The 22,173-nt window shown below is 47.4% G+C and overlaps 1 protein-coding gene across 3 annotated transcripts in view; it reads right to left on the bottom strand.

Annotated features, from left to right (window-relative positions):
* The window catches only part of CLBA1 (clathrin binding box of aftiphilin containing 1), a 242,249-nt gene that overhangs the window by 64,050 nt on the left and 156,026 nt on the right, over positions 1–22,173 (bottom strand). Inside the window, exon 1 of one of the 3 annotated variants that reach the window (XM_069638158.1) lies at positions 10,075–10,510. The exons of 1 other annotated variant lie outside the window; for it this stretch is intronic. The gene's annotated coding sequence lies outside the window, so the exon portion shown is untranslated. Of the gene's footprint in view, positions 1–10,074; positions 10,511–22,173 lie in introns of those variants that run through there. One more of the 3 variants, XM_069638157.1, reaches the window with a different exon arrangement.

Raw genomic sequence — 22,173 nt, 5'->3', positions numbered from 1 at the left:
TCTCCCATGGTCTGTTTCAGTGTCTCAGTGAAGGTCATGTCAGTGTCCCAGTATCCATTTCCTATGTCCCTACATCAACATGTGTGCCCAAGTATGTGTATGCCTGTATATCTGTGTTTTGTTATCCCTGTTCCAGCAACCTTGTCCCAATGTCTCTATAGTAGCGTTGCTGCTGCATTTGTCGCAGGTGTTGTAGCGAAGGGCGACCTTTACATGCAGGACTTGCAGCACAGCATCATCACAGGAACATATGCCTCCTCCCTTCCGGGGCAGAGGTCAGTTAGCAGCAATATCCTGGGTTTCATCGTTTATTCGCTCCGTCCACAATACACCGACAGTCGTCCTGGTCGTAGGCTAAGACCATCATAGCAACAGGCAACAAGGTGGCACAGGACCGGGGCACTGTGCTACTCGACGGCCCCAGACCCGCTACAACAAGCACATAGTTGACCATCCGGTGCACTGGGCTGCCAGCCTGCACGCCATTTCTACACCTGCTTCCTACGAGATGGACGCCACCTCCATGAGGTCAATAGTCCTGTTCTATGAGGGCCCCGGAGTACAGTGGGTGACAGCTCCTTCCGAGGAACTTAGAGTGCACTACGTGTGTACTTAAGCCTGTTAGTAAACAAAGACTAGGAAAGGTACAAACTTGGTCAAGCAGTGTCCGACTCCCTTGATGCATTTGCGTGCCCTAACGGATGAGGAACACATTATCAAAACATTACTCCTCATTCCGACTTGGGGGCAAATACTAAGGGGTCTGATATTTCTTTTCAGTGAATATTAGAGCTCGGTAAATCTCACAAGCGCACCACAGCCAGAGTGTGCACTTGTAAGAGACGAGGAAGGGTTCACGCAAAGAAAAAAAGTATATGCAACCAACAGAGGGGACACAGTGGCCACTCACACAGCCAAACAAAGAAATACAGCTGGCAAAAAGACCACATGGCTCCTGTGGGGGATCCCTCCTACGTGCTCACGGTTTTCCGGTGGTGGGGCAGACCTGTGGGGTCTGGCAAACCAAACCTCTTTGCCAGAGTCTACCAAGCCTCGTGTCCAGCTAACGGCCAGCTTAGTCCAGTTTTCACAACCGGAACAAGACAAGCCAGAGTAGCAGCCATCACCAAGGAAGACCAGGGTTCCACCTCAAACCAGTAGCATGACGAAGACATGTAGTGGTTCTTCATCTCAGCGGTGTTACAAGGAAAAACTGGATTGATAGACATCGGTGCATCAGTGACATTATACTGATAGCCCAGTTCCGGCTTCTTTGCCAGACATCTCGCCTTTCCATGCAGGAAATATGCATATTCCCTTATGGAGCGATTCTTCCACTTCCCCAGTAGGGGTTTTCTACACGCGTGACACACAACTGAACTTCAACACTGGCCACATTCTATCTTACCCCCAAGGGTAAAGACACTCTGCTCAGCTGTAGCATGGAAAAAGACTGGGCTGGTCCATTTTGCACACAGTGTAATGAGGACGACATTGACGTGTGATTACACACCAACCAAAACCTCTTTGAGGGACAAAGGGTGACTCAAAGGACAGGAGGTCTTTGCAGTCTGTGGTGGTCGGGCACCGCTGAACTCCATTTCACAAGGGGCAGAAAGATGCTGCCCTCAAGCAATTGGAGGATGAGGACATTAGACAGGGTAGAAGGCCCAACACAATGGGATTACCCAATAGACGTCGCCCGCAAACCAAAATAACCAGAGATGACAACAATCTGCGTCGACATGAGGTTGCCCAACAAAAGCTTCTGATGGGAGGGTCACCCCACACCCAGGTTGGACGACATAAGTGTGAACCTACAGGGATCCACTGTTTTATCAGTGACAGACTTGAAGTGTGGGTACCGCCAAGTGCTCCTGTGTGAGGACTCATGGCCGACCACAACCTTTCATCATACGTAGGCCTCTTCAGGTGCAAGAAACTGAGCTTAGGGGTGTCCTTAGCAAATGAGGTGTTCCAAGACACCATACAGAACGTGCGTACACCCCCCACCCCCCCCCCCTAGGGTAATCAAATCAGCTACAATGCACTTATTTACTCCACCTCAGAAAAGGAACATTTACGACAGCTGCCCGCAGTCTTCCAAAGATTGCAACAAAAGAGGCCAGGGGTCTGCAACCTTTAGCTCTCCAGATTTTTTTTTTTTTTAATTTATTTATTACATTTGTTACTCGCCCAGACCCTGATGTTGGAGTCCAACTCCCATCAGCCCTACCCAGCATAGTCAATGGTGATAAATCAAGGGATTCATAGTCCAAAACATCTGGGGAGCCACAGGTTGTAGATCCCTGACATAGGATGTCATTGGGCTAAAGAAAAGTGCAAATCCATGCAGAGGAAGGTCGTTATTTTGGTTTCGTATTTCAGGAACAAGGTTTATCGGCAGACTCAAGAAAAGCGGAGCACAGTTACACAGCGGCTCTGCCAGAAACCCTGTCCTAAGTATGGAGTTTCTTTATGGTTAACTTGTGCGTACGCTTTATATCCAACCTGGCCATGCCAACAGATCCACTCCGAGCCCAGACAAAGAAAGACCACTGTCGGGCTCCAGGCCTATCTGAGCAGGCAGCATTTGAAAACACCAAAATTGCCTTTGTAGGCAAAACGAAAATGGTATTTATCTACCCAAAGAATCCCTGATCACTGTAGATGCTAGCCGGTAGGTCTGGGGGACAGTCTTAGTTCAACTCTAACAGGCCAGCTGAGATGTAAGATCGAGTCTTGCTGGCGTAGGCGAACGTCTACAGAGGAGCAACGGTATATTCTCAAATCAAGCGCCGCTGACTGTAATCTGGGGCTGTCGACACTTTCATTTGTAACTATTCGGACATCCAATCACTGTGGTCATGACCATAAGCACCTCATACCCATCAAGCTAGGTACACACCAAGCCCCGCCATCTGGTTGGAGCAGCGGCTGCTTCAACTCCAGGACTACTGTGTCTCCCTAGAATTCAGACAGACAACCCCACAGAACAGTAATCCGGGCACCTATTCCTGTGGCAACCGGCAGACAGACCCGTTGAAGAGGAGGCGCAAGAACACGTGGATGAGAACCAAGGCACCCAACCCCAGGATCATGTTCCTTCAGGACAGGTAGTACCCAGGGCCAGATACCAAGGCATACAAATGATAATGGAACAACTTGCGATGGGGCAAAAACAAAACTTCCTCTCAGAACACAACCACAGGATTGCTGTGGCCCCAGCCTTCCTTTAAGAGCTATGGAGAGTATTGGTGGAGCTAGAGGTTGGATCAGATGGGGGTTCTACTCTGGGTCACCCGGCTAGTCATTCTCCCAGAGCTTATACCACAGGCGATCGGACTGCCCCACATGGCAAGTGGCAACAAAAAAAACCAAGAAAAGGTCTGATTCCCCGCCCTGGAGAAGGAGGTCTACTTGTTTCTGGCCAACTACAGGTGTTGTCAAGCCTCTCCCATTGCATTGTACATGGGGACAGTACTGCATTCCAGACTCTTCATAGTCTTACTACAGGGGGTTATCCCAATATCCAGAGGAAACATTAATTTCACCCATGGCAGCAGAAGACGTGTTTTGCATTCTGGAGGACCTCTTCATGGCACATGGCAAACCCAAGTCCCTAGGATCGGATAATAGCCCACCGGTCAAGGGTAAAAACAGATGATTCTGTCTGATTGTATGGAATTGAATAACAGATCTTCTTGAAGGCCCGGGGCAACAGGGACATCTAACGACTAACGACCTATGAGGTCCTAAATAAGGCATTCAGAATGCCCCACTCACGCCATTCCACATGGTGTATCGGACTACACAACATATAACCAGAGCGTGGCTCCCGCAGAAGAGCTATGAAATAAAAGTATGCCCACTCATTCCCATGCACCCGTCCAGGTCAAGAATCGAATTTGACGCGAAGGAGCCGGTTGCAGGGAAGTGGAGATGAACAGAGAAGAAAGTGTCAGGAACAAGTTACGTCACACACCACTGGTGGTACGAGATGAGGTGCTAACCTGCACCCGCGACACAAGCTGTGCCTCCCATTCGAACCTACTCCATGTACACCAACAGAGAAGGAGGGGTCAGTAGTCACAGCAGGAGAGGAGGATGCTCAAGGGACCGGAAACTGTAGCTTGTTTCAAAAGATGCCCAGCCCTGTGGTTGGGCCGGGCAGTGGCTGCCAAGTTGGTGGGGCCGAAGGCACACAAAGAGAGACGCTGTCCAAAGGAAAACCATAGGAGAGGCGACAAAGAACCACAATGCTGCCAACATGCAGACCATGGCAGAGCCGCCCCTAAGCTAAAGGACTGTTTCAGTAAAATGTCATCATCACAGGAACTTAATGAATACGCCTCCTCCCTCCTTCCCTTCTGGGGCAGAGGTCAGTTACCGCAATCTCCTGCGCTGTGTCATCTGTCTCACTCTACCCGCTGTCAGTCATCCCGGCCAAAGACTGCAATGATCACAGCACCATGGTCTCTGTCCCAGGTGTGTGTATCCCTGCGTCTAAGCTCCTGTCTTCATGTCCCAGAGTCCTTTGCGCCAGTGCTTCCCTACTATTGCCCCTACCTTAGTGTCTAAATCCCAATGTCTCTCTCCCAGCATCTGTGACCCAGTATCTTTGCATCACCTCGGAATCAGCACTTAAGAAAAGTTCTTAATTGTGCTCCACTCACTTCAAGAACCGGAACCCCAAGTAGGATCCTGCACCCATTGACCATTAGATACCAACAAATGAGGCTAACTGGTCCCAGTCCAAGCCATCATCGCAAGGGGCATGTCCAACGACAGGAGTCTAGTGGAAGGGTTTCAGGAACAAATGGTTGGACCAGTGTCTGTGCAAAGGGCGGGGCTTGGAAAGATCCTGGAGGCCTTCACATCAGGAAGGGGTGTGCCAATGTAGGTTAGTAGACAGGCTTCTGCACGTGTGTAGGACGCACCATCACAATTATGACGCAGGTGTTTGATTTCAGTGCACGGTTTGCTAATAAATAACACCAGTAACAAGGCTGATCGGAATGTTCAGGGCGTGGAAATATTTTAGGAGTGAAATCAGACACAGCTGCGCAGACAGGCATGCCTGTGGGAGTGCGTGGCCCTGCTCCAGGCAGTGTGAGCTATGAGTAAGGAAAACAGAGCGTAACAGCTGCTGGAAATGACAGATGGTCCATTTCTAGTGCACACAGCATTTGGGATTTTGGACAGCTGAAGAACTGTGAAGAAATCCAGGATACAACTTGGATGGTAAGATTGTTTATTGTAGTTAATGCGCATGCCCACAGGCTCATCAGTACCATATGCTCAACTGTCTTCCTCTCCTGCATCTTTCTGCGTGCATTCCATACTCCACATTCCACGCTTACCTCAGCATGGAATGTGATGTGTGAAGCATGAAATACTACACATCTCCCTTTCTTACATTAACAAAACAAAATCTCACAAGGCATACTAAGCATTGGATAACTACTAGGTTAGCATTATTGCATTAGATAACAACTCGGTTGACTTGGTGGATGGGATGACTGATAAAATAATACACTGAAAAACCTGGTATTTACATATATACATTCCTTGATGAGAACAAAAAACCCTTTCCTTTAAGATCCATCTTCATCTAACTCACATCTTAGTTATGGAGGTTTGCAACACACACGTTTAGCACGGGCTAAACAACTACCATCTCTACTTCTCTTTTCCTCCTTAGACTTGAGACTCTTTTTTCCTTAATGTTTTGTGCTGTGGTGCTCGTACTGTTGTGTTTAGTATTCACACACCTAAATACTATGTTAACATTCCACACCCTGCCATCTGAGACTATAGATGCTCCGTGAAACTTTTCTAGAACTTCTATAGGCTCAGATTAATCAACACCTCTACCTGCCCCCATGTGTGGGAGTTTTATTCTAACCCAGTCACCTTCCTTAACACTGCATTTCTTTGCTGACTTCCTGATGTCAACGCAAATGTTAATTATTTACTTGTCTCTTAAGGATATTCTTCTTGACCATATTAAAGTCAACGGGCCTCATTATGGGTCCGGCGGTAACCCTGCCGGTGCTACCGGCGGGTTGCCGCCAGACCTGTAAATAATTATTGGTGCCTGACTTCCCGGTGCCACCTGGCTATTCCAAGTCCGATGGCCGAGAAGTCAGGCACCAGTCATTTTGTTAGTCCCCATTCTCATGGAGTCCGGGGACACGGGAGCACCGGCACCGCTCCGGTGAAAACTCTGCAGGCAGGTGCCGTCCTGCCCGGCAGGTCTGATCCTGGAGGGCGCGCAGCACCCGCCCGCAGAGTTGTAGTGTGCCAGTCCGAAAACAACGGTGCTGGTAGGCATACCGGCACTGTTGTTTCCGGACCAGCACACTTGTAATGAGGCCCAATGTCTTTCTGACATGCTCTGCCCAACCATGGAGGACAAACTCGGGTATTGAATTTTCTTCCCCCTCAACATTTCAAAAGGAGACACTCCCACAGTGGCATGGAGTGTAAATCTATGTGCCACTTCTGTGTCCTCCGCAGACTTCCTCCAATCTCCATTCTCAGAAATTGCACCTTTGATACTATTCTTGATGACCTTATTGAATTTCCCGACAATTCCGTTAGTCTCTGCATGATAAATTTTGCTTGTTTTATGCTCTATGCCATTTTTCTTTAGAAATGTTTCAATTTCTTCAGACACAAGTTGAACTCCATTATCTGCTATAATGGTCGTGGGATAACCCTCCAAAAATGTAATGATATCCTTAGAAGAGATATGTTGTACCCATGCAATTTCCACCCATCTAGATAGCATATGTATCAATACAATACAAAAACGTAAAGTCCCTTGACTCCTCACAGGTCCCACAATGTCTAAAGCTACACGGTCTCAAGGTACGGAAGGAATAGACATTATGGTCATGGGTTTGGTTCTTGTGATACAACCCTTTGCGGAATCTTCACACTTGTAACAGTCTACAGTCTAGGAACATATCGACTATTGATTTGGTTTTATCAAAAAAGACTCAAAATTAAACTCGACCCCAATGCTGAGGAGGCGGTCTATGATGTAGATCATGACAAGTCAGATCTGATCAACACTCCGTTTTTTTTTAGAGGAATTGGGCAACCTAAAAAATGCAGGCAAAGAATTTGCATGAAAACCAATGCTGTTCCAGTTGTGCAGAAAGTAAGAGCGATATCTTTAGCCATTTGAGCTACTGTGAAGGAGGAATTTGAGAAAATTGAGGCACAAGGTGTCATAGAAAGGGTTGAGTCTTCTGAGTGGGTTTCACCATTGGTCATTGTTCACAAACCCAATGGAAATCTGAGATTGTGTATAGATTTGAGATGTGTGAACCAATGCGTGATACCAGACAGACATCCCTTGCCTAATATAACAGAGATGCTAGGCACTATTAATGGTGCAAGAGTAATGAGCACCTTGGATTTAAAGTCTGCTAACCATCAAATTGTATTGCATCCCCTTTCTAGCTATGTAACTGCCTTTATTACCCCTGAAGGGCTGTCTCAATGCAAACGCATGCCTTTCGGTCTTGTATCTGCAGCAGCTGTATTTCAACGTATAATGTACCAATTGTTTCACCACATGAAAGGGGAATTGTGTTTCCAAGATGGTGTGTTAGTATATGGCAAGACTCAGTAGGGACACAATTTTGGGCTTCTGAGTTTACTAGACACTTTCAAGGAAGCTGGTTTAACACTCAGTAAAGACAAGTACAAGTTGTGCATCAGTTGGCCGGGCAAATAGTAGAGATGTCTAGCAGGGAGCCTTCACTATGCATCGGCTGTCCGGGTAAACAGTAGAGATGCTGCACTATGTATCGGCTGTCTGGGTAACTAGTAGGGATGCTGCATTATGCATCGGCTGTCTAGGTAGACAATAGAGATGCTGCATTATGCATTGGGGCTGTCTGGCTAAATAGCTGGGAGCCTTCACTATGCATCGGCTGTCCAGGTAAACAGTAGAGATGCTGCTCTATGTATCAGCTGTCCGAGTAAATATCGGAGATTCCCTATTATGCATCGGCTGTCTGGGTAAACAGTAGAGATGCTGCATTATGCATCATTATGCATTATCTGTCCAGATAAATAGTAGCGACGCAGCACTATTTTTCGGCCGTCCGGTTAGAAAGTAGAGGTTCCATGTATTCTTCATCCGGGCAAATTAACTCAGCCTTTGGTTATATATGTATTAGAGACTTCTCTGTGTGCACTACACTCGAAAGAAGGCACGTTTAAGGTCTTTTAAGATATAGAGGGCAAGTTTGAGATTAAGCTAGTGGCCACCCCTTGACCTACTGCAACCAGTTCACAGATGGGGGGTGAGGGGGAGTATATGATCATTCATTTTTAAAGACGTATGCACAATTTCTCACCATATTAATGTGTTGGGAACATGTTTTTAGGGTGTACCGTCCCACAATGCTAGCTACCTACCCTTCGCTTGCCCGTCAGGTCGTGTTCCCTAAGCATGGGTCCAATATGCACCCTGGGCAGGCTTCAGCGCCTAGAGGCCTCTACGGTGGTAGCTGGGACCGTATAAAACACGGTTTACTTACAATATAAGGCTTTACTTGTTTGTGAATCACTCTAGGCTTTCATGTATTTGTATTTTATTGAATTTATATAGCCCTTTAATCCAAAGTGCTCTCATGGCAACAGAATTTGAAAATTCAGGAAAAACATGAATGTTTATAAATGTGTGTGTAGATACTTTCCGGCGCCACAGAAAAAGAGATCGACTCTAGAGATAAGAGTCAGGATTACAATCAGGATGATCATAAGAGTGTGCTGCAGCAGAACAGAGGCACCCCGGAAGTGCGTCAGAATTATCACAAGAGTGTGCTGCAGCAGAACAGAGGCACCCCGGAAGGGCGTGTGTGGGCAGGTAGAACTAGGTCAACTTAAGAAGCACAGCTTGTTGCAGCCGCCGCATGCAGCCTAAGGTCGTGCCAGTGGCATTCACCTTGCCACCACCATCTAGGCAGGAAAGCTCCTGGAGTGGTGAAATGTGGAACGAGGCGCTATGAAACAAAGAGTTCAGTGCTGTGTTACGCCAAGAAATTTTTCTACTGCACTAAATCACGACCCAGTAGCCCCTACAACTAGCCAGTTGTACTTCCCACGTACAACTAAAATATTAGGTTTTAAAATAGAGGATTTTTGAAGAAAAGGGGGGATGGTCAAGGTGTCGGGGATGAATGGTGGGTTACGAGGTATTGATCACCGATTACTGATCCATTGATGAAGGAGAGTGTGTGGACAATGTTTGCTTTTTTTTTTTTTATATTGTGCCAGTCTCGGCCCTGGAGGACTGGGTAAATGAACGATGATGGGCGGGCGATAAATGAATGAATGAATGAATGAATGAGGGAGGGAGGGAGGGCGGACGAGTCCGATCAAATCAATTCCGAGGCGAGGGTGGCCGTATTAATACGCTAGGGCAATTGAACGTTAACGGATGAAAAAGTGATGGCAAGATATAGGCACTGGGTGGAAGGGGACTGGGTTAGGTAGGTACTTCCGGGTTGCCGGCATCAACACAGCCGCAAAGCTATCTTTAAGCCCTCTCACCCCCTCCCACTAACCAACCCCAGCCCCCTTCTTTCAGACCCGCCCGAGCGCCTCGACTCCGGGCAAATGGCACTAGGCGCTGAATAAATCCAGTCACATAACATGAATAATGCTCGGGTGGGCGGACTGCACTAGTATAGCTCACTGACAACAAGTCACTGTTTCGGCTCTATGGACACTGATTGCATGACATGGAAGCGGGACCCTTCTTGTGCCCCCCCCCATATAAACAAAAAGATCGGAATGAAAGTGCTGCCCGTCGAACTTTCAAAACAAGCCCCCCCGAAACCACACCCACACTTACATTGCAAAACACACACACATAAAGCTGCTGTGTGCGCGCAGCGGGGCTGCGCCAGGATTGCCTGGTAACCGATAACAAGTGGAGGTCATTCCCCCCGCCCCCCTCCTCCCTCCTGAGGGGGGGGGGGTTCAGGAAGAGGAGGCCCTGGGTGGCACCAATAATGGCTTATAAATAAAAGATGAATACTGTACCTGCTGGCACCCCGCGCATCCTCTCCTGTGCAGAGCAGGGGCCGCCCTCCAGCACAGAGGGGGCTCCCAGCCGGGCGCCTGGCACTGCCTCCTCTCCGGCCTGCCTGCCTGCTTACCTCGGAGCTCAGCCTCCCTCCGAGGACTGCAAACAGGTGCCTGGGCTTCGCCTGCAGAAGCAGAGGGCGCAGGCTCCGCCCGCCCAGGGAGGAGTTCCGCCCTGGACGGCAGCCCAGGTCGCCCTCCAGCAGCTCAAGAAAGCAGAGACCCAGCATCACGGAGGAGGGAGGGATACAGCCATCTCCCGGGGCACGGCCTTAAACGGGATATAGAAGTGAGGGGGAGTTCCAAAGAGTTGCAAAACAATATTTGGGGGCGAGGCCTAACACGTGTCTACACAGCTTTAGAACAGCAAGTAGCTAAGGGACTTAAACAGACCAGTGGCCAACAGACACAGTAGAGGTTTTATACCTGGCATGCAAAGGGGTAACATCTCATTTGAGAGGTGGACTGCAGTCACACCAGATCTAAGAACAAACGAGATCTTGTTGAGAGGCGGAGGGGAGGGGTGGACGGGGGGGGGGCTACACAGAGCAAGATGCATAAGATTCTGCTGCTCACGGGTGTGCACTACTTTTATTTAATTTTATTTCTATAGTGCTTAACAAACATAATCAACAGTACAATAAAATAAGGAACAAATAATCAAACCAAAAAAAAAAGTTGAAAGCAGGTACGTTTTCAGAGGAGTTTTGAAAAAGAGGAAAGGATGATTTAGAAATCAATGAAAAGGGGCGTGGATTCCAGTTGTGTGGTTCAAGTAAAGAAAAGGAACGAAAACACACAGGCGCATGGAACTATTAGAAGAAAGAGGGGTTGTGAACGGAGGGAGCGTGTGGGGGAATGGAAATAAATAAGAGAAGAGATATAAGCAGGAGCTAGTTCATAGAGGCATTTAAAGACGATACAGAAGAAATGAAAAAGCAGACGTGATTCAAAGACAACCCTTGGAGATGGAAACACAAGGGGACAAAAGGCAGCAGACACAGGTGAGTGAACAACAGAACGAAGAGCAGCAACATAAACAGCAGGTAGACCAAAGAGAGGGGAGGAACAGTAGAAAAGCCGGGAGGAGACAGAAGAAATACAAAGTTTGGAAACAGAAAAGTTTAGGATTCGCCAAGCCCTCTGGATGCCGTGCTATTGGAAGTAGCATGAGCGTGAAGTAATCAAAATATGAGTGGTGAAAAAAAGTGGAGAATCAAAGACAACACCCACGTTATGTGAAGTAGGGGAAATAGATAAGGAAGATGGAGAGAGGGGACAGAGGAGTAAGGATAGCATTAGGAGGAAAGAAAAGAACCTCTGTTTTGGAGGGGTTGAGTTGCAGATAACGAGACGACATCCGTGCTTGTATTGCGAGAAGACAGGTAGATAAAGAAGAATTAATAGAATCAGTAAAGGAAGAGAAAGACAGAAAAAGTGGAGAATCTTCGGCGTATAGGTGGTAGGGAAACCCAAAGGAAAAAATAAGAGGCCCAAGACAAGAAGTATAGAGTCAGAATAGAAAGGAGCCAAGAACAGAGCGTTGGGGTACACCACGAGACAGGGGGACAATAGAAGAAGGGTGACTAGCCCAAGAAACCGAGAAGGTGCAGCCAGAAAGATATGAGCAAAGCCAGCTAAGGACAGACTCTTAAAAGCAAAGGTCGGCAAGTGAAGAGAGAAGAATGTCATTGTGGACTGTGTCAAAGGCAGCTGACAAGTCTAACAGAACAAGAAGAAAGGATAGTTTAGAACACTGTGAGGTAAGGAGCAAGTTGGTGACCATCAAAAGAGTAGATTCAGTAGAGCGCCAGGCTGTAAATCAGGATTAAAAAGGTGGTAGGAGAGAGTGCAGATTAACGAAGGAGGACATTTGGGAATATACAATGCGCTCAAGAAGCTTGGAGAGAAAAGGTAGATGAGCAATAGGACGATAGATGGTAAAGAGGGGTCAAGTGAGGTTTTTTTTAGAATGGGGAAAATAGCAACTTGTTTGAAATAAGATAGAATAGTAGCAGAGGAGTGAGAGATATTAAAAAGAGCAGTGAGATAAGCAAGAAGAGAGGAGTAGACAGGTAGAATTAAAGAAGAAGGAATAGGATACTCCAGAAAGGCAGTTGGGTGAGCTCTTGGAAGAGCAGAGGAAAAATCCAGATCAGAAAGTAGAGATCAAGAGGACATAACTGATGGAGAAGAAGCAGCATAACAAGGTGAGGGAAGAGAAGCAAAAGAGGGAGGAATGCACATACAAGAGACATTTTTGAAGAGAAGTAATGAGCAAAATCAAAAGCAGAAGTGCAGAAGATTAGGCAGGTTCACGTGAAGAAGGGGAAGAATACACTTTGAAAAAGCTGGAGAGAAGCGAGTGAAGAGAAAACAGAATTTAAGTGTAGTTGCTTAGCAGAAAGGAATATTGGTGGAGTGAACAGATGAGAGAAGAGTTTAGTCTGCCCTTGCTCCGTACTTGTGCCAGTGCCGCTCAGCCTGGCACAGAATGCGGCGCATGGAGCGAAGGCTAGCCAAAAACCAAGGTTGAGAAGGCTTATGAGAGGGCGAGAAAGGAACAGAGGGATAGAGGAAATAAAGTGAGTCAGTTAAGCTAGTGGGTAGTTGACGAGAAGCTGAATCAGGCGGGAGAGCAGAAAATGCAGAGAGAGAAGGGAGAATAGAAGCAGTGGCAGATGAGAAAGAAGAAATATAAAAAAGTATTAGATTGCGATGGAAAAAAATAGATAAGGATGGAAGTGGTGGAGCTGGAGGAGAGGGGAAGGGAATGTGAGGCTGAGAGTAGAGAGTGATCGGAACAATAAAGAGAAAGTGCCAAGACCGAAGCAGAAATTGGGATAGTGGAAAAGATCAAGTCCACATGCTAGGGAGGCTACGGAGGTGAGGCCAATACTCAATAGTCCCCCCAGGCATGGTAGAAAGTATAGGACGTCACAGGGAGAGACTCCACTTATGGGGACAAGGACTCCTGTTCCATGATGGAACTCCCTAATCCTCCTTCCCTAAAAACTAGGAAATCCTTAAGATCTGTCGAGGTTCAGGCTGACAGTACTAGTGTGTACTATTCTGATACTCCTCATCTTCCTGTAAGATTTGACATCATCGATAGGAACACCCTGTCCAAACAGGATTTGAACTATGAAGGTACTGAGAAGAAGAACATTCACAGAGTCATGCAGAACACTCATGTGAAAGATGATGTGCTGAGGTGGCTCCAAGGAGGCAATAGGAGGGCACAACTAAGACCAATGCAGACTATGGCCCTCTTCTGGGGAGGTCTGAGCCCAACAGGATAAAAAGCAAAGAAGGACTCAGAAAAAGATAGATACAGGTGCAAAGTCTGGTCAGCCCAGGAAATGTGAACTGGAAGAGAAGACGGCACGTTGCAGGAGCAACCCGGAGGCTGGGAGGATGCCGGCTGCAGACCAGAAGAGTCCTTCTGTGCCGAGCGAGAGCAAACTGAACTGGAAGTTGGAATCCAGGAGACAGTGGCTTGTCTTCGAGGAGGTGGCCCGAGTGGTCCCACAACTATGCAGATACCACCTGCCCGGAACACCCGCAGAGACACAGTGGACCGCTGAAAGAGAATATGGAAGCCGAACAAGCGTTCCCTGGGAACGCAGAAGCCCGACAGCCCAGGAGAACCAGTGATGAGCTTCAACCAAAGTAAAGGTAATGGGAGCTACGGGAGACTCAGTAGGAGAGTGGGGTCATGTGAAGCAAGCCCCGGGAGTGATCTCCCTCATCTCAGTAATTGCATTGAGAATAAGAATTGTGAAGAAAGCCTCAGGAGTGATCTCCTTCATCTCAGTAAACACATTGAGAATAAGAGTTGTGAAGAAAGCCTAGGGAATGATCTCCCTAGCCCCAGTAATCGCACTAAGGATGAGAACAGTTGGGTAGAACGCCTTGGAAGGAATTTCCGTCATTTTAATAACTGTTCTAACAGTAACCAAAGTGAACAGAGCCTCAGAAGCATTATCCTGTGTCTCGGTAAGTGGGACAAGACTGTTAAAATCAGAGATAAAGAGTGTGATACGTTCAAGAGAGCCCTCAAAGGAGACTTGAGGGAACTAGAAGGGCTCATATGAACTATTGTGAAAAACAGACAGAAGAGTCCTTGGAGTCACAGAACCAGGAGAAGGGAGTCATATTCCTGGGTTGCACTTGTTGAATCAGAAGCTAAAGGTTGCATAGGACTGTCAAGAGAAAGTTGAACTCGTGGAGCAAGGAGACGCGAGTCATTCTCCTGGCATTTTCTCTTCAAGAAGAAGAACTGAACTGAAAGAAAGACTCTTGAACATTGCCCTTAGGGCTGATCCCTGCAGAACCAGGAGAAGGGACTCATTCTCCTGGTACTATTTCGGTTCCTTTCTGTTATTTAGCGGTAGGGCTAGAGGACAGGAGATTTTTTGACATAGGACGGATATTTATTTAGAAATCCACCCTGACGACAAAGATCCCAGTTATTCCTTGGTTAGGTAGGGAAAACCCTCTAGACTTAGGGAAAGGTATGTGTTTTCTTGTATTTTTAAAATAAAAATCATACGGAAATGCCATCTCTGTCTCCGACTTGTGATGCCACAGAGTCTAAATGAGATTGACAAGGCTATGAGGGGATAAGAGTATAGAATCCCTCCTAGGGTGGGAGGAGGAACAATTGAGAGACATATAAAAGGAAAGAGGAGGAGCAGAGAAGTAGATATATTTATTTGAAGAGTGAATAGCCAAATGCCTGAGATTGTACTGCAAATCAAGGGTTCCGATTGATATTGACTTAGGACTCACATGACAAAACATAGAATGTACTTAATGCCGACATGAAACTACTTGCTTGTGTAAATAACAAAATGCAAGGACAACTGAACTGTGAGTCGAGTCCCTCATTGGGGTGTACGGCCACCACATAATTTGTGACGAGGATGGAATCGAGACACCAAAAAGAAAATAGTTCCCGGAAAGCACGATTCAAGGATCAACGCCGCCTGACTGCCATTCCTACCGACACCAGGTAGGCCAGCGATTCCTTGGCTGTAATGGGAACCATTTTTTGTCATACGTCAATGCGCTGGAAGGAGCTGATTGTGCCGCATGGAGAAAGAAAGCTATGCTATTCATGCCATTGGCATGGATGGAAAACTAATATTTGCAGGTTCGAATGGTGATCCTGCAGCAAATGGCAATGTACATAGAGAAGCCATTTGAAGAATTGTGAAGCGATTTTTCAATAAAGAAACCATGTGCTGCACAAGATAAGGTTCTATACCAGGAAGAAAGAGCAGGATGAAGTGATAGATTATTACATCACCAGACTAAGAGAAATGGCGGTGTTGTGCAACTTTGGGAACAAAGTGCAGAATATGATGTGTGATATGATAACTGTGCATGTGAATGGTCAACAGATCCAAGGTATATACACGTCAGAGAAAGAACAAACTGGTTAAAGCCATTCAAATAGACAGAGCTGCAGAAGAAACAACTGTGAGGCAAGAAGAATTGGTGGCAAACAAGCTGGTCAACAAAGTGCATGCACTTCAATACTAAAGTGGTCGGGAGACAACCTGAGGACTAAAAGATACCAGAAAAGAGAAAGACAGAGGCAAAGAACCAGTAAGATACCACGAGTGCTGTAGCACAAGGCCCCTAGCAAACGAAAAGCAACGTCCAGCAAGAGGTAAGGAATCTACCAATTGCAAGAAGACTTTGCCACAGTGTATCGGTGGAGGCAAAGAAAGGTGGTGACGGTTAAACTAAGAGATGAAAGGACAGAGGAAGAATCATTGAAAGAGGAGAAACAGACCATTCTAATGCAGGTGCAGGAGAGATAAATCTCATTGTATAATAAAGGTCGATGGCAAAGAAACCAACATGATGGTTTTGACCATACTACTCAAATACTGTGAGGAAGTCTTGGATGTGGTCACCTCTCCCAACAGAGGCACCCCTTCCCATGAGGCCAGGGAGGTGTTGCCGCTACCCAAAAGTCCTCCTGGGGGTGGCGCACAGCGGGAAGATCTCGAAGGGAGAGACATTTAGGGAGAATGCTGTATGATCACCCCAATCTACTCCTCATAGCCCCCCCCCACATAACTCATTCCAACTCAATACCTCACCACCTTAAGTACGGGTGTATGGTATGGTAATGTTTATTTATGTAGCGCCTATACACTGGCAAGTGTTTCAAAGCGCTCAAGGAGGGTGGGAACATGGGGAAAAAAACAACAGTCGCTCAGAGCCTTGAATTTCTGAGACGATATAGGTCTGCACAGGCAGATTAAGTGAATATGATACAGCAAATAGGCCTGACAGCGATTCTGGAGTTTTTTCAAGTGTACATTAAGGGGTGAAGACAAGGAAGAACAGACAGAACGATCTTCAGGCAGGGCTGTATACAGATAGTGGAAGTGCGGGAGGGTAAGCGAGGTTCAGGGGATCAAGTAGGCCCAGTCAGTACAGACTGGTAAAGTGCTGAGAGAAGCACTCCAGGTTTTATTAGAAGTGCAGTGGGGGTGGAAGGCCCTAAGGCAAGTGCAGAAGGACTGGCAGGGGGTGGGACCTCTGAGACTCTGAGGTACATCAGGCGGCCAGTCAGTGAGCTGTGTGGAAAGGAGGGAGAGAAGGAAGAGCAGAGAGCTAAGTTAGCAGGGAAGGGTGAGATAGAAGGAAGAGGAGAAGAGAAAGGCCTTGAGGAGTTTACGGAACATCAGAATATCAGGCTCAAGATGGAGGGTGGCAGTTCCAGAGGGAGGCACCTGCTGAGGAAAGGGATCTCCCTCCGAATTGCAGCTTGGAGAACTGTCTCACTCGCAGAAGGTTGGAGGTAGATGAGCGAAGGGCTCGAGAGGGGCAGTATTTAGGAAGGCAGCCTTGAAGGTAGGTAGGTCCCAGGCCCCAGTAAGCCTTCTGGACAGTGCAGAGGATCTTGAATTTGATCCTTGCAGCCTGCGAAGGGATTTCTGCGCCAGAGAGATGCGGTCCCTGGGCTTGAGGCCAAAGATAAGTCTTGTGGTTCTGTTCTGGATGAGTTGCAGAGGGCGCAGGGCAGAAACAGGGAGGTTGAGGTTCTCTCCAGGCTGTTGCAGTAATCCAGCCTGGAGTGAACCAGGGCTCTGGAGATAGAGAGCTTCTGGGGGAAAGTGTTGTCAGTCTAGCAGACACTGAGACGAAGAAGTGTCCAGAGTACTACAGGGAGACTCCTATGACAAAGGCTGAGATGAGGAGGAGGCGCAGAACTATGAAGATTGCTAACAGGAACATTTGTGAGCATTCTAGTTCTCCACTCGAAATCAATGGACATAATGGTATAAAAAGTGAAGAAGGACAACAGCAGTCGACAAGCCATCCCTGGAGTAGCTGGCAAGAAGGCCACAGTTTGGCGTGGGAGATTGGAGAGGCAAAAGACTGGGACGCTGTCAGAGGGCCCGAAGCATCTCTGCGAGGTCCAAGCTGGGAGGACTTCACTGGTAGCTGGTAAAGCAGTGACCCGACTGGAAGAAGATGTCGGACCAAGCAGTCCAAGTTGGAGAGAGAACCGAAGAACGTCATCAGCTGCGGAACCGCTGCAGCGGGGAAGCCGTGCATGGAAGCAGCAGAAGATCTGAGTGCAAGTCCCAGGATAGACGGGAGACTGATGAGAGGGTACCTGAAGGGAAGGCAAGCCCCAGGCCGGCTGGTGGAGATACTGGAGGGTCATATGTCATAAATAAAAGATACAGAGAAGTGTGATGAATCCAATGGAGTCATCACAGATTCCACAGTGACAACCTTCTCCCATGTGGCCAGAGGACGGCAGCCGCTACCTGACCCTGACCCTGACCCTAGGGGTGGTTTTAAGACGGAGGATGACATGGGAGGAGACAACTACCGGGGAGATGTAATTACTTCATTGGAGGAGTCATAGGCCCTCATTCCGAGTTTGGAAGTAGCCATGGCGCTATTAGCACCATGGCTGCCTCCAAAATCGGTCCGACTCCAGCCTGGTGAAGGGAGTAATTACCAGTCCAGTCCGAGGTCGGCGGGACCGGTAATTCCCCATTCACCAGAGCCATTCCCCATTCCCATTTGAGCCCCCATAGGGCTCAATAGGAATGGGGAAGGCCCAAATAACGGTACCTCAATTTGCGGTACCATTATTTGCTCCCTGGTCCCTTTGCAGCTCCCGCTAAGGCCGCCTGGTAAAACCAGGTGGCCTTAACGGGACCCGCAAGGCGACCTCGTAGTAGGGCGCAAAGGGATTACCGGCACCGATGTCCTTAACGGTGCCAGGTACCCCTTTGCGCCCTACTCGGAATGAGGCCCTCAGTGTTTGTTCCCCTCTTCCCCATGAGGAAGACCCTCTGATACCCAAGTTCTTAATGGCCTATTGTCATTTTAGTCAGGCCCCCACCTTTCATCCAAGCACTCACAACTCACACATAACACCTTTTGTTCTTGACATGCTTTTTTGTGAAAACCGTGAGAAAAACCACCCAGAAGTTAAAAGTCCAAAGAAAGTTATGGACTTTAGCTCCCATAACCACTCACATACTGAGACGAGGAAGAGGACAAGGGAGTTTGTGCAGAGTGACAGGAGCTCACAGTGTAACATGCAGACATTGTTTTTCCAAACTTGCAATTAGCAGGAAATTTAAAAATGGCAACCGCAATATGGAGAAGCAAAGAGCAGAAGAGGAATGCTGCATGCGAGCAAGAAGGGCTGTGGAGACAGCGGGAGCAGAGCAGGAGCTCCTGGAGGTTTGGTCGCTCCGCGAGGCAGCAGACTTCACTTTGGGCCAAGCAGGAGAGCTGGCGTGTGACTGCGGTCCCACGCCATGTGCTGGGAAAGCGCCCACAGACTCCTACCTGGAAGGCAGAGGAAGAAGCCATAACGCATGAGCAATGTCGGGAATGCTGGAGAGACCAGTGAGTCTGTCCAAAGCAGCTGGGGACCCTGGAGCGTTCTGACAACCGTGCCAACAGCTGATTGAATGGTGCAAGATTACTAATGCAGAAAATATAAAAAGGCAAAGTTTGTTTTAATGAGGTCAAGGCAAAGTACAAATTCAACACCCAATAAGAAGAATGTTTGATGCCGAAAATATACACAGGCAAAGTTTGTTTGAATACAGCCAAGGCAAAGAACCAAGGCAAGATGCCATAAGAAGAATGTTTGTCTGCAGAAAAGACAAAGTATAAAAGCAAACCCCAAGCAAATACAGAAGCATGAGATGCCAATTTAGGGGAGAAGTTTGAGCAAGTATATTTGAGCAAAATATTACCACAGATAGATATACCAAGCGTTACATGGTACATGCTATTGTGGTACATATAAGAACTCTGGCAGGTGAATATCGCAGACAGCTGAAGTTGATTGAAAAATTATGAAACACATAGGAAGTCCTGGCAGGCGAGTATAACATGCAGTTGAGATTGTGCAAAGATTCCTGACATGAGAGTACACCAGGAGATCTGACAATCCTAAAGAAAAGTCCTGGCAGGCGAGTACACCATGCAAGTGAAAGTTGTATTAAGATTCCTGGTATGAGAGTACACCAGGAGATCTGAGCATCCTGAAGAAAAGTCCTGGCAAGAAAGTAAACCAGGCATTTGAAAGCAGGGATACATGAACATTTACAGAACAACTGTTGTAGAACCTTTTGCTTGAACAGAACATTTTGGTTAAGCAAGAACCTTGCGAGTCCAGTAAAGAAACCAAGGAACTGTTATCTAGAGACATTTTGCCAACCTGTTTAAGAATCCAGGGGAAGGTGACCATCCTCTGGATCCAAGGGTCTTAACCTTTGGGAACATTTTGTTGGAGACATTCTTACACTTTTGGTTTTGAACACTTTTTCTAACAAGTTAAAGACATTTCCTTGCACCTTTTGTTGTTTGTTTATAAGTGTGAGGGTGAGGATAGGTTGTTTTGGACACAAGGATGGCTTTTTAGTTACTGACATCCTGACACAGACAGATCCGCAGTTTTAGTTTCTAGGTAGGGATGTTCCTCTTTAGAATAGTACTAGAGAGGTGTTTTGTCAACCCATTTTTGTTTAATACAAATTTGTACACTTAAGAATACAACAACCATGTGCCCGTCTCATTTCTGACCCCTCACAGAAACCAAGAACAGGTGTGTTAAAGGATCTACCTTTCACGGAAAGAAACATTGGGCAAGATTATGAGCAAGGAATTCTGAAGAGGGACTATTATAAATCCCCTAATTTTAAAAAACAGAAGAAAGAAGACTTTGTAAGTAATCTTCTTCGTGTCAGTACTTGGAAGGCAAGTAAATCAAGTCTGACCACAGAACAGAACAGAGAGAACAGAGACACACGGGTCAGGTACCCGCACCAAAACACAATAAGGATGCAAGTGCATCTTCCTTGTGGCAGTGTTGGCAGGTTAGTGAACCAGGCCTCCACACCATTGCCATGCAGTTGGGATCTCTTGGGCCAAGTGCAAAGAAAAATCAGAGCAAGCAAATCCAGCATGGCACAAGGTGTGATGGCCCCTGCTGCCATTACTGCACGCGTCAGGCACCCTCCATTCCAGTGGAGGCAGTGGAGCACCAGTTATTGCACTGGGAGCGGACAGAGCGCTGACCACAAAGCAGCACAACAGATAGAAGGACAAGGGATTTTCAATGCAGGGGGGGATCAACAATCAAGAGCGATTTGGTGAAGCCTCCAGGGGAATTTAAGACTGAAGGCAACTTAGCAAGATGTGCCTTAAATGGTGTAAAATGAGTCAAACGTCGGGAGAGCTGATGAATGAATATCTGACCAACCTCAGGGAACTGCCAGTCACATGTGAGTTCAACGAGAAAGCGGATCATGCACTTGTAGGGTGAGAAGCGGATCCAGACCAACAATTAGATGCTGAGGGAAGCCATGATGATTTCATGGAAGGAACACGGCAATCAAAGGGGAGTAGACCAGTTAATGTGAGTAAAGTAGGCAACAGGGTGCAGACAGAGTCCCAGGTCAGGCCCAGGCAGGCTGAGGCCAAGGACAAACGGCGAATGTCTAGCAAGGGAGAGGGCACTCTCAAGTTCCAGTACGCGTGGAACCTTCACCAGGGTATACTGATATATCAGGCAAGTGACGAACAGCGAAGAAAGCGAAGACAGTGCTGAGTCACTGGAGAAATGGTAGAGAAATGGCGCTGAGCATTCCAAGCGGATCCAAAGAATCAGCCGCATGACACTGTGAGGTGATCGAAGGTGGACGATTATAGGGAGAACCTGAAAGCGAAATCCCCAGAAGCCCACGAGAAACTGTGGGGAAAAGACCCTTACATGGTACAGAAAACCATACTCACCTCAGGCAACTAGGAGGTAGACTCTCTGATGATCTCATGCTTGTCAATCGTAAGACAAAGGAAGGAAAGGAAGAGAGGTCCTTGCCAGTGAGTGAGTGAGTGGTCAATCACGTTCCCTGGGCCAGAAAAGTGAGGCAACGGGGAAAACAATGGAAGGCCGCCCGACTGAGGGACATCCGGACCAATAGAAGCACAGGAACTGTGAAAGCAGGCAGAGCAGTGGGACACTGGCAAGCTGGAAAGAAGGATATTAAATGTATGAGGGCATGGCAGGGTGGCTGTAAATGCTAGCCATGATGTTTGTGCTGCCATCTTAAGCTCATGTTGGCGTAGGCCCATTTTAAGCACTTTTAGGGACGGGGCGAAGACATCTCTGGGTCCCCTTCCACTGAACCAAATAAATGAAGGGATCCAGAATATCTGGTCGCACCCCCTGCCCCCTTGTCACGATCACAACCCATAGCTTGATATGCTGCCTCTCAGCGATCAAAATAAGCAGGGGTACTCCCTTTCACTCCCCTTACCCTCTTGATCCTTGCTATGATCAGAAGGATACACAAGCAGCCACATTCGCAGTCCAGGACAAGGGTACTTGTGCTCTAGTATAGTACAGGACACTTTCCTCAATAGCAGCCACGGGTAAGGTACACCGGCCATAGTATAAAGGCATGATTTGGTGCACATAATCCAGAATAGACATAGGACTCAGATCAGTTTAGCTGCATTCCAGAATGCAAAAGTGCTCAAGCA

This window comes from Ambystoma mexicanum, chromosome 14 (assembly GCF_040938575.1).
Source record: "Ambystoma mexicanum isolate Mex_15411 chromosome 14, UKY_AmexF1_1, whole genome shotgun sequence".
Classification (NCBI taxonomy): Eukaryota; Metazoa; Chordata; class Amphibia; order Caudata; family Ambystomatidae; genus Ambystoma; species Ambystoma mexicanum.
This window is presented reverse-complemented; position numbering and strand designations above follow the sequence as displayed.